Genomic DNA, 13518 nt, shown 5'->3' with positions numbered 1-13518 from the left:
AACAGGTGTAGGCCCCAAGGATCCATTAATTACCTTAAGCAGCAGGGGCTGCCAACACCAAATCCCAGGACTCAGCAATGGGAGGAGCATTTTAATTTACAAGGCAGAACACAGCTTAGGGGGGAGAAGACAGAGCTCTCATCCTCATTGAAGCAAAACAGCAAATACATGTCAGGTTATGGGTGGCCATTACCAGGGAGACAAAACCAAGGCCCACGACTGTGTGAGGCCAGACAATTAGAACAGGCCATGGGGACAGCAGGAGGAAGATAGGCCAGGATGTAGAGCCAGGTTCATGACATTGAAACAGACCACTTAATGCTCCCCTAAAGTAGAAAGAGAACTGTGGCTTCCTGAGGCTTCTTTGAGTAAATGATGGTCAAAATGAACAAAAGCTTCTATGTTAAGAAAAATAAAAAATAAAAAGCCTGCAACAATTTAATGAAGGTTTGGAAATGGCTTCAATCCACATGCCAAAGTAGCTAGCTCTCCAGAGCCCAATGTATAACAGTTACATACACTTTTATCTCCAAATAAGAATATTTATTTAATCCCCAACTGTTTTATGGAGAAACTACTGTGTGAAAATTACCTTACTAGATACAGAGGGCCAAATAAATTGAGATTAGATAGAATCCTATTCTGGAGAAAACACGTATCAAGCAGGTGAGCTAAGACATGTATACACTAAGATGGGCAGCTAGGCAGGATTATTATTATCAGAAAGAGTTAAGTCTGAAAGGTATAAGTCAAAGATTCACTGGAGTTTAGGGGAGAGACAAAGAGAAATGAAATACATACTCTTGGTGGATGACTGCAGAAGCTTTTATTAAGAAAGGGTTGTATTCTAGGTAGACTTTCCTTAGGTTTGATTGGCAGGGAGGATAGTCTCAGTGAACAGAATAAGCACCATGTTCGAAAAAGGTTTGAAGTCTGGTTTGGCCAATGTGTCATGACTTGTAGGTCAAGTGCATGACCCTGAAAATGATTACCCCCTTAAACTTTGTGCCCCTAGCACTCACTTGCCTCACCTTAGTCCTGGCGTTGCTGGCAAAAGCAGCGGGTTGGTACGAGGAAGATGAACTTTCATACCATGAGCCAGGCACTTTACATACATTATTTCATTTCATCCTCATAATAACTCTATGATATAAAAAAGGAAACAAAGTTTCATAGAGTTTAAACTAAGTGGTCTTTCTTTTTTCAAAGCCCTACCCATTTTTCTATATTAAAATAAGTGGTCTGTCAGTTTTAAAACTCATTGTTTTTAATATGAAAATGTGTACTAACACCCCAATACATACCTTATATATGTAGCATTGTTGAGTTGCTCTGATTGAAGTAGAAGTGGATACTGGAGCGCACCCACACCAGCTTAAGTACTTACCCTATTCCCACCCATGTACCCACCCTGTCTGCTCACTTCCCGCTCTACCCATTCCCCTAGCAGAAGTACTTGAAGAAGGAATTTTGAAAACTCTGCATCCTTTCAGTCATTTATTCAACAAGCTTTGAATATCTAGCATGTACTAGGAAATGTGCTATGTGGTGATGATAGAATGTTGACTACAGGTGACATGGCTCCTGCTTCAGGACGCTAACAGTGTAACTGTAAACAAAGATCCGGTGAGGTCACAGTGAAAGTGAAGCCAGGAAGGAGCTCTACAGAATTTGAATACTAAGCTAGTGTGGTTTATTTAACATCATTGGAAGTTTTTGTTATTGTATTTAATAGGGGAGTGATTAGTTTAAAATGCCACTTAGATATATTAACATAAGAGTGGAACATATAAGATGAGTTATGGCTCAAGGGATGAAGTTTAAAACTTCTGTAATTAGGAGACTGTGACAACAATATGAGTAGGAAATGTCTAGTCTCAAGTCAGGTGGGAATATAAAGGGTGGAAAACAAGGAGGAATGTAAACCGTAGTTGAGAAGGTGATATATGTTATTTTCTTTTTTTTTTTAATTAATTAATTAATTTATTTTTTCTTTTTTCTTTTTTATTTTTATTATACTTTAAGTTCTAGGGTACATGTGCATAACGTGCAGGTTTGTTACATATGTATACTTGTGCCATGTTGGTGTGCTGCACCCATCAACTCGTCAGCACCCATCAATTCATCATTTATATCATGTATAACTCCCAATGATAGTCTAATTGGTAGTGACTGACTGGATGTTGAGTTCAAAGGAAAAGGTGACACCTACGTCATAGATAGAATTATGGAAACAGAAAAGCCAGAAAGATCAAAGGTGCTGACTTTTATATTTTATTTGGTTTATACTTAAGAAAGTTCTAAATTATTGCCCTTTTACTCTTACAGACACACCATTTCAGCTGACATAAGATACGAGCTTCAATTCCAGAAACTCTTAGGCATTTACCAATGTGATCAAGGCATCAGTTGTCAGAGCAGGCCATTTGTGCAGCCAACATCAAATTAGCCAGTACTCGCTATGTTCCAGGCACTCTGCTTTGCTTTCATTGCCTTGTCCTCCAGGAGCTCACAGTCCACTGGGGAAGAGAAGCAGTTAGCAAAGCATTCTAATACAATGTGGAAAGTCAATAATAGAGAGAAGAATAAAGTGTCTTGGCTACATTAAGAAGGGAATACTAACCCTGCCTGAGGGAGCCCAGAAGGACTTCACTGAGGAAATAACATATGCATTAATCCTTGAATAATGAGCAATAAGTAGTCTACCAGGCAGAGAATTTCATTAAAAAAAAAAAAAAAAAAAAAAGATTTTATGCATGGAGAGACAAACACCAAAATTATGAAAATGCAAGAGAGAATAGCATGTCTGGAGACTAATAGTAAGTCTTGTGTTGTTCAAGTATAACATATATGGTGTAGAATCATGGAAATCATGAAAAGAAGCCTAAAAACTTTAGCTGAGGACAGATGATAGAGGGCTTTGTATGCTGGGATGAAGAGACATTTTTCTTTTTCTTTTCTTTTTTTCTCTCTCTTTTTTTTTTAAATTATACTTTAAGTTCTAGGGTACATGTGCATGACGTGCAGGTTTGTTGCATATGTATACTTGTGCCATGTTGGTGTGCTGCACCCCTCAACTCGTCAGCACCCATCAATTCATCATTTATATCAGGTATAACTCCCAATGCAATCCCTCTCCCCTACCCCTCCCCATGATAGGCCCCGGTGTGTGATGTTCCCCTTCCCGAGTCCAAGTGATCTCATTGTTCAGTTCCCACCTATTAGTGAGAACATGCGGTGTTTGGTTTTCTGTTCTTGTGATAGTTTGCTAAGAATGATGGTTTCCAGCTGCATCCATGTCCCTACAAAGGATGCAAACTCATCCTTTTTTATGGCTGCATAGTATTCCATGGTGTATATGTGCCACATTTTCTTAATCCAGTCTGTCACAGATGGACATTTGGGTTGATTCCAAGTCTTTGCTATTGTGAATAGTGCCGCAATAAACATATGTGTGCATGTGTCTTTACAGCAGCATGATTTATAATCCTTTGGGTATATCCCCAGTAATGGGATGGCTGGGTCATATGGTACATCTAGTTCTAGACCCTTGAGGAATTGCCATACTGTTTTCCATAATGGTTGAACTAGTTTACAATCCCACCAACAGTGTAAAAGTGTTCCTATTTCTCCACATCCTCTCCAACACCTGTTGTTTCCTGACTTTTTAATGATTGCCATTCTAACTGGTGTGAGATGGTATCTCATTGTGGTTTTGATTTGCATTTCTCTGATGGCCAGTGATGATGAGCAGTTTTTCATGTGTCTGTTGGCTGTATGAATGTCTTCTTTTGAGAAATGTCTGTTGGTATCCTTTGCCCACGTTTTGATGGGGTTGTTTGTTTTTTTCTTGTATATTTGTTTGAGTTCTTTGTAGATTCTGGATATTACAGATTTGTAATATCTGTAAATATCTACAAATTTGTCAGATGAGTAGATTGCAAAAATTTTCTCCCATTCTGTAGGTTGCCTGTTCACTCTGATGGTAGTTTCTTTTGCTGTGCAGAAGCTCTTTAGTTTAATTAGATCCCATTTGTCAATTTTGGCTTTTGCTGCCGCTGCTTTTGGTGTTTTAGACATGAAGTCCTTGCCCGTGCCTATGTCCTGAATGGTACTACCTAGGTTTTCTTCTAGGGTTTTTATGGTATTAGGTCTAACATTTAAGTGTCTAATCCATCTTGAATTAATTTTCATATAAGGAGTAAGGAAAGGATCCAGTTTCAGCTTTCTACTTATGGCTAGCCAATTTTCCCAGCACCATTTATTAAATAGGGAATCCTTTCCCCATTTCTTGTTTCTCTCAGGTTTGTCAAAGATCAGATGGCTGTAGATGTGTGAGGCCAACATCATCCTGATACCAAAGCCTGGCAGAGACACAACAAAAAAAGAGAATTTTAGACCAATATCCCTGATGAACATCAATGCAAAAATCCTCAATAAAATACTGGCAAACCGGATTCAGCAGCACATCAAAAAGCTTATCCACCATGATCAAGTGGGCTTCATCCCTGGGATGCAAGGCTGGTTCAACATTCGCAAATCAATAAACGTAATCCAGCATATAGACAGAACCAAAGACAAGAACCACATGATTATCTCAATAGATGCAGAAAAGGCTTTTGACAAAATTCAACAGCCCTTCATGCTAAAAATGCTCAATAAATTCGGTATTGATGGAACGTACCTCAAAATAATAAGAGCTATTTATGACAAACCCACAGCTAATATCATACTGAATGGGCAAAAACTGGAAAAATTCCCTTTGAAAACTGGCACAAGACAGGGATGCCCTCTCTCACCACTCCTATTCAACATAGTGTTGGAAGTTCTGGCTAGGGCAATCAGGCAAGAGAAAGAAATCAAGGGTATTCAGTTAGGAAAAGAAGAAGTCAAATTGTCCCTGTTTGCAGATGACATGATTGTATATTTAGAAAACCCCATTGTCTCAGCCCAAAATCTCCTTAAGCTGATAAGCAACTTCAGCAAAGTCTCAGGATACAAAATTAATGTGCAAAAATCACAAGCATTCTTATACACCAGTAACAGACAAACAGAGAGCCAAATCATGAATGAACTTCCATTCACAATTGCTTCAAAGAGAATAAAATACCTAGGAATCCAACTTACAAGGGATGTAAAGGACCTCTTCAAGGAGAACTACAAACCACTGCTCAGTGAAATCAAAGAGGACACAAACAAATGGAAGAACATACCATGCTCATGGATAGGAAGAATCAATATCGTGAAAATGGCCATACTGCCCAAGGTGATTTATAGATTCAATGCCATCCCCATCAAGCTATCAATGAGTTTCTTCACAGAATTGGAAAAAACGGCTTTAAAGTTCATATGGAACCAAAAAAGAGCCCGCATTGCCAAGACAATCCTAAGTCAAAAGGACAAAGCTGGAGGCGTCAAGCTACCTGACTTCAAACTATACTACAAGGCTACAGTAACCAAAACAGCATGGTACTGGTACCAAAACAGAGATATAGACCAATGGAACAGAACAGAGTCCTCAGAAATAATACCACATATCTACAGCCATCTGAAGAGACATTTTTCTTTCTTTCTTTTTTTTTTTTTCAAAATCTCTGTAAGAAAGAATGTGTTAAAGATTTGGGGGCAAGCGTGTGATGATTAGATTTTTACGTTAAAAATTATGTATCTGGCCACCTTATGGAAAATGGATTGAATGAAAAAATAACTGAGAGTAGAGATTATGTAATTAAGTCAACAGAAGATGACATTGTATATTAATCTGAATAAATGTCAATAGTCCAGTTTCAATTCAAGTAAAGCAAGACTCATAGTGGGCTTTCCTTTCAAAGGAAGATAATGTAGAGTAAGGAAATACAAAGTCAGAAAACTGATTCTTGGTAGTATAAAGAGCCATTTTGAAAAAAATAAATCTGAAAATAATGATATCACAGTGACCAAGGGAAAGACATCTTTAAGAAGGAGAAAGCAATAAGTAAGTTTAAAGACCGAGGAAGACTAAGTCAAATTAGAAGTAAAAATATTCATTGGATTTCTTAAGAGTGAGTTTTTTGATAATTATTTTTCATAATCATTTTTGAGGAGTAGTCAAAAGGATACCAGATTAGAGAAGGCCAAATAATCAATATATGGTAAGTAGAGTGTAACCTTCTTTATAACATTTTTCTTCTCCACCAGTCCTACAAATTTCATCACATGGTGATGTGAATAGTGAAAGAGATTATAGGATTCTTCAGACTTCTGATTGTGTCCAGATTACTTCCAGTTGTAAGTAATTTCCAGCAGAATCTAGAGTATTTATTCTCAGAACAGGATGTGGTGTTCCTTATATTTAACTTTATGGGGGAAAATATTCTATACCAAGATTCAACTTATGTGACTTATTCCAAGTTAGTTTTGTGTACTTGCTGTCTACAACTTTTTCATTTCATCCTATCTGAAATATCTGTGTCTTCCAGTTTTTATTTTAACACAAATCTACTTCTCTCACCACATAAGATAAGGGAGGTTGTGAGGAAGCAAAGAAAACTGAAATAAAACCAGTATACTTGTATTATAAGAGAACTGCAATTGAGAATATGGCTGTGTGCAAATATCCTTAATTAGTTGGTAGTAATATAGAAAAAAATCTGACCTTGAAGTCAGTTAATTTGCTTCTAGTCCTACTTTTGCCAGTATACTTTGTCTGACCTTTTGGTGTATTACCAAACCTGTTGGGGCCTCAGTCCCTTTATTCTTAAAATCAATGATTTTACTGGTTTATCTTCAAGCTGCCTATCTATTCAGAATTCTATAGCTGGTTATCAGTTTGTTAAAAAGAAAATCAGTCACAGTTGATTTTTCGTTATTTTTTAACTTTACTGAAGACCTCATAAATCTTGTCACATCCCTTTTAAAGAACATAATATATAGCATTTAAAATCTACCATTTCTTAATTTTTCCTTCAAGTTCTCAAATATTTTTCATTTAATATTTTGAAGACATATTTTTAGCAGTATAAAAATTTTAAATTGTTATATCTTTTCAGTGAATTGAATTTTTTGATCATTCATTATTTATCACCTCTCTCTTTGGCTAGTAATGCCCTTTCTTCTAAAGTCTACTTTATGAAATGATAATATAAGACACTAACATTTACTTTTGTTAGTATCTATAGGCTAGCAGTTTTTTGTTGTTGTTGTTGTTGTTACTATAGATATAGTTGTAACCTTCATTTCATTCTGATGTCTTTGTCTCTTAACCTTATCATTTGATATTTTTATGTTTACTATAATAATTGACAAATTTGAAATAGTTTCTACCCTTTTAATTGGGCTTTCTATTTGCTCTTTTTTTCTATATGTCATTTGTTCCTTTCTCACTTTTTCTGAATTGATACAGAGTGTTTTTGTTGTTCTTTGCTTGAATGTTTGTCTACTTAGCTCCCACATTTTTTCATTCTATTGGTTTGGAAGTTATTCATTCTACTGCTACTTTTTTAGTGGTTATCATCAAAATATTAGCATGCAGATATAACTTTTCATGTCTTGAGTTAAGGAATATCTAGTCTCTGTTCCCAAACAATATGAGGATTTTAGACTGTGTTATCTTCCAGCTTATATTTGTATCCAATACTTTTAATTCTGACATTTAATATCAATATATTTTGTCTTATGCCATTAAGTTTTGTATAAATTAGCCTTATGCTTGCTATTTTCTCTGATTAACATTTTTCTCTCACTATTAGTTTTTTAAAATGATTAACATCTTCATGAAACTCATATTCTAAAAGTTTAGAAAGAGCTGTAGTCCTTTCTAGTCCTTGCTTCTAGTAAGATCTCTTAATTATATCTATCTATCTATCTATCTATCTATCGATCTATCGATCGATCTATCTATCTATCTATCTATCTATCTATCTATCTATATTTTTTGCTTCACTCTTATTCCTGAAAGGTGATTTTACAATTCTATGTTTGAAGTTATATTTTCTCAGAACACTAAAGATATTATCCCACAGCTTTCTGGCTTCCACTGTTGCTATTGAAAAGTCAGGTAGTCTGAAGGTTGTTGCCATCAGACTTGAACAACACATGAGAACAAAGATGTAATCCATCTCTGTTCTCAGCCAACCTTTATTCTTTCATTATAGTGAGTCACGGACAGGATGCCCTTTGATTTATTCTTCTTTGGATTGGTTGAGCTTCAAATATGGTAATTTTATAGCTATTAATTACTTCATTGAACATTGCTTTTTCCTATTCATTTTATTCTCTATAAAACTTAAATTACATATATTAAACTTCTAACTCTATTTTTATGTCTTTTAGCATGCCTTTTGTAGGTCTCATTTCTTTCTTTGTGCTTATGTGTGAAACTTTATTCAGTTCTATCTTCCATTTCATGAATTCTCTCTTTACTTGTGACTAATCTGCTATTTAATTGTTCTAATCAGTTTCTAATTTCATTTTTTTACATTTATGTTTCTATGACTCTTTTTGGAAATACTGCCTTGATAGTTGTAATAATGTCTTGCTCTTTGGTCATACTTTTCACTCTCTATTTCGTTAACTGTTTACTAATTTCATATATATATATATATATATTAGTATATATATATATATATATATTTGACGGAGTCTCACTCTGTTGCCCAGGCTGGATTGCAGTGGCGTGATCTGGCCCCACTGGAAGCTCCACCTCCCAGGTTCACTTCATTCTCCTGCTTCAGCCTCCCAAGTAGCTGGGATTACAGGTGCCCGCCACCATGCCTGGGTAATTTTTTTGTATTTTTAGTAGAGACGGGGTTTCATCATGTTAGCCAGGATGGTCTCGATCTCCTGTCCTTGTGATCCGCCCGCCTGGGCCTCCCAAAGCGCTGGGGTTACATGTTTGAGTCACCGTGCCCGGCCTACTAATTTTATATTTTCTATATGATAATTCCAATATCTGCAGATTTTGCTAGTCTGAGGTTACTGTCAATGGTTCTAATGAAGATAATTCATGGTGGCTTGTTCCTTTATATATGTGCTTTATAATTTTTTCCTTACCCTGAGCTCCTATTCCTTAAATTGTATATGTGAGAACATTTAATGTGTCTGAATGTTTTGCTTAATGCAGATACCTGAAGACACAATCAACTTAAAGCCACATTTTATTAAATGAAGAGCTTAAATTTTATGGTGACACAAAGGTAATGTGAATTTGAAATCCAAGCCTACTTATCTTGGGATTATCAGTTCTCAGTATATATATTTACCAGTCCCTTCTGGCATATGTCTGTCTATCTATCTATCTAGCAAGCTAGCAAGCTATCATCTATCTATTGTCTATCCCTGTTTCTATCTATCTCTATTTCTATCTAATCATCTATCTATCTCTACTTTTATCTATCTCTGTTTCTATCTATCTCTATCTATATAGTTTTGTTTTTAATTTTGAGACCACCCATCGATTGTCTCTTAAGGTTATAGACTTATATAGAGATTTACAGTCTTACTTCCTACCTTGCAGAGATCCTAGTCTTTGCTTTCAGTCCTTCTCCCAAGGATCATTCGAACTAAAGATTTAGGCCACTGGGAATTCATATTCTATGGCAGCCAGAAGTTTTAATACTGATTTACCTTTTTGAATTTATAGTTTCCCATTCTTTTTAGACTCTAAGTATTTTCTTTTCTATCTTGAAAGTTCAGGTTGGTTTTCTGGCTCATATCATTTTCTCTTTATCTCTAAAATCTGTATATTATATTTTTGTTTTTTATTAAGACTTTACAAATATGTTAGTTCCTTCCATCATCTAAATCAGGAACCAACAAACTGTAGCCTGTAAGTCAAATACAGCACACAACCTCTTTTTGTAAATAAAGCTTTATAAGAACACAACCATGGCCATTTATTTATATATTTCTATGACTGCTTTTGCACTACCACATCAGAGTTGAGTAGTGGCTACAGAGGCCAAATGATCCACAGAGCAGAAGATACTTACTGTCTGCCTTTTGTAGAAGTGTTGTGACCCATTGATCTAAATTATTAGCAACTTGTTTCTCTTATAACAAATATCTTGGACTTAAAGTAGCAGTATTATTTAATTTTGGCACTCTTTTACTTAATGCATGCATGTGTTCAATATAGGTTTTTCATATCATGGCAGCAGATTAGAACTTCTTTTATGGCATGAGCTATATGTCTAAAAGGTTTTAGTATCAGATCCATCATAGAAATATACTCAATAAATGCCTTTGATGATGATGATGGTGGTGGTGGTGAAAGGGATGATGATATCTTGAATTCCCATAATTTTCTAATCCATGACAGATATAAGAACAGATATCATTTGAGAGAGTTAAATGTACTTGTCAAGTCATTTTGGAATGTGGTAAATCACCTTAATTGGGTACGTTTTGCCTCCAGGAATGTTAACTGCTTATGTTCTCTAACATTCTTACTGATAAAACTCATTGCCATAGATTAAAGCTGTGAGTGTTACTCACTTTCTAACATTATAGCTTTTATTACAGGGGAATATCTGTATTATTTGTATAATATCCCATATTCTTCCACAAAGAAAGAAATATACATTTGCATAGAAACAATGCAATATTCTAGTGACAGCTCTTCACTACCTATTTTTAGAGTGCACATAGCCCAATTGTTCTGGTCCACATTGTAAAACAGATAATATTATACATTAAAAAAAAAAACTGAGCTCTTTTTGAAAATGTTTCTGATACAAGAAGGAAGTGCAGCCTACAAAAGTTAAAAAAAAGCAACTGAATGAAAGATATTCTCATAAAGGAAAAAGTGAAGTATGTTAGAAAACTTTAGCCGTGATATTGGGAACACGGTACTTGGCAAGAGAAGCCAGAAGTGAATGAATGAATGGTATTTGCTAGATAGAAGCAAGTGCCAAGTTAAATGAATCTAGAATACTTGAAAAATGTCCCTGATGGAGGGATAGTGTGCTAGATATAAGGGACAGTTGGCATTTGCTAAAACACGTGAGTGACATGTCCCAGAGAATGAAGGGAAGTGTTGGACATAGTGGCAGCTGGCATAGAGACTATGGACGGCAGATTTTTTACAGAGCAATGTTGTTCGTGGTTAGTAGTGATCTGTGGAAAATGTAAGTGAACAGTTTTGACAGAGCAACACGTGAAAGGGAATAAACTAACTAGAATATCTGGCTGCCATGCAACTGACTAAGAGAAAGCTATATGGGTACAAAATGAAGATGTAATATATTTGAAAACCAGGCAGTAAGTCTGAGAAAGGAAAAGAAGAAATATATTCTGAGCCAGACGTGAGAGGCATAGCATTTTCATTCAATACATTTAACTGGCATTTGTATGACAATCATTTATATTAGAAAAAAAGTACAATGTTTATGTACTTCAAAACATCATGTTGTACACAGTAAATACAAACAATTGTATCTGTCAATGTAAAATAATAATAAAACAGTAACAACTGAAAATGTATTGTAGAATATAAATGAATAAATTACAAAAAGTTATAATGTACAAAACTTTACCATTTACTTATTTCACTGTTTAAACTACTTTTCTTCCCTTAGTATGGACATTCTTAAATAAAGAGCATTTGCTGAATGAACACCATGCACAGAACATGTTTAAAGGACTTATGGAGAGTGAGAAATAAAGTGGAGGTGATTCTGATTATGATGAATAAGATTCTGGTATAAATAAAATGTATAAACAGACAGCACAGACCACTGAAAATGAATATAGGTGTTGGGGTCCAACATAAATATATCTCTCAATGTTAAGAGAATTATGTCAGAGAATTGCTTTGCAAATGTAAAATGATACATGAAGGTCAATATTGCCAAGAATATTTGTTTTAAATATATTAAGTATATGTTTTAAAGTTAGAACATATAAAGAGTATATGTTATAAAACAACAGAAAATAAAGTCTCTCTAGGGTCTCCAAATAATAACCCCAGGGTTTGGGTTTGATAGAAAAGAAACATGGGCTTTTTTCTAAGGAATCGTTATTTTAGAAATCTCATTTCTGATCTAAACTTACCTATGTTTATTGACCATCAAAGCTCAGTACAAGGTCTAATTGTTTTTAATTTAGGCACAAGGCCTATCTTTAGGCTGTTCCCAAAATATAACTGAATGTTTGAAATATAATATCTGTGTTAGTTCTGTTTGTGATTTAACATTCTTACAATATATCTTAGTATAGAGGCTATTATTTTCATAAATCCCATAAAACAGTGAATAAATATTTGGAATGAGGGTTTAATAGATGACATCAAAATGATTCAACAGAATATTTACGAAAAGTATGACAAGCTGCATATGAAAAGGGCTCTCAGAAGTGCTGACAATACTACTGAAGCAGATTACCTTAAAAGAAAACACATATGGTTCCGTTTTGTGCCTCCTTGCTCAACTAAATATGGTTAGAAGCACAAGCTTGCAACCTGCTGAGTGGATTCTATTTTATCCACATGTGGATTACAGAACTAAAGAGGGGACAGCTAGAATTCTTATTCAGATACTTTTCTACAACTCAAGATGTAAAGTAAAAGCAAATATTGGATTTCCCTATTCTTTATACAGGTGCACAACCCAAAATTCATTTATTTCTCTTTTGTGAACTACCGATTGACCATCCCTACTTCCCCAATCCCTGTGACCTATGGTCCTCTAAACTCAGTATAATTTTCTTTTACAATGGGACATCTCTAAATTGGGAAGGAGAGCATCTTTTGTGGAGACAAAGGTAATAGCTAATTATCCTTTCACTCTCTTGCTATAATCTCCCCCATCAGCAAACTCTATTCTTTTCTGCCATGAAACAAATCAACAATCCGACTTCTCACTCCAGTTACTGTCCTATCTCTTTTCTCTTTCACAGTCAAACTTTTACCTGTATTATCTACTCTTACTTCTCTATTACTTCCCTATCCAAACTCTCCTTAAAACACTCCAGTCTGCCTTTCCTTCAGAACTGTTATGTAAAGTAATAGGTTTAGTTATCAATAGCTTTGATATCATTAATTTTTGTCCTCTCAATTTCTCTATCTCTTAACTTTTCTCAATACTTTTGATTATGCCCTTATTTTTGATACATTTCTCAGCTTCTGTGACATGAGAATTTATGTTATTTGTTTGTTCTACTCATCCCACTGTAGCTACTTCTTCACCTCACCCTACCTTGGATATTAAAGGCTTACGTTTCGTAAAATCTCCTTAAATCTTCTGGTTTTAAAAGCTGGCGTGTCTTAAAGCTGTGTCCTAGACTATTAATACTCACCATGCACTCTTTGCAAAGACATCCTGATCCACTACTCTGGCTTCAATCATCATCTATAGAAAATTTGTGTCATCTCTAGCCTAGACTTCTTCTCTGAGCTACAGATACAGTTTTCTGCCTATTTGATATCCACTCCCTCATGTTTCAAAAGATACTTCAGGCCACATAAGGCTAGAAGTGTCCCATGCAGCATGGTCCACCTCCCCATCTCAATGTATGACCTCACTCTCCTTTCAATTGCAAGAG

General features: G+C 35.3%; 1 long non-coding RNA gene across 1 annotated transcript in view; it reads right to left on the bottom strand.

The window, feature by feature from the left end:
* The window catches only part of LOC117073558, a 3279-nt gene extending 1723 nt beyond the window's left edge, over window positions 1-1556 (bottom strand). The window contains exon 1 of the long non-coding RNA XR_004433273.1: window positions 1305-1556. This is a non-coding gene — a long non-coding RNA (uncharacterized LOC117073558). The remainder of the gene's footprint in view (window positions 1-1304) is intronic.
* Between the last annotated feature and the right edge of the window lie 11962 nt (window positions 1557-13518).

This window comes from Trachypithecus francoisi, unplaced genomic scaffold (assembly GCF_009764315.1).
Source record: "Trachypithecus francoisi isolate TF-2019V2 unplaced genomic scaffold, Tfra_2.0 Lachesis_group4, whole genome shotgun sequence".
Classification (NCBI taxonomy): Eukaryota; Metazoa; Chordata; class Mammalia; order Primates; family Cercopithecidae; genus Trachypithecus; species Trachypithecus francoisi.
The sequence above is the reverse complement of the archived record's forward strand: the minus strand, read 5'-3'. Positions and strand labels throughout refer to the sequence as shown.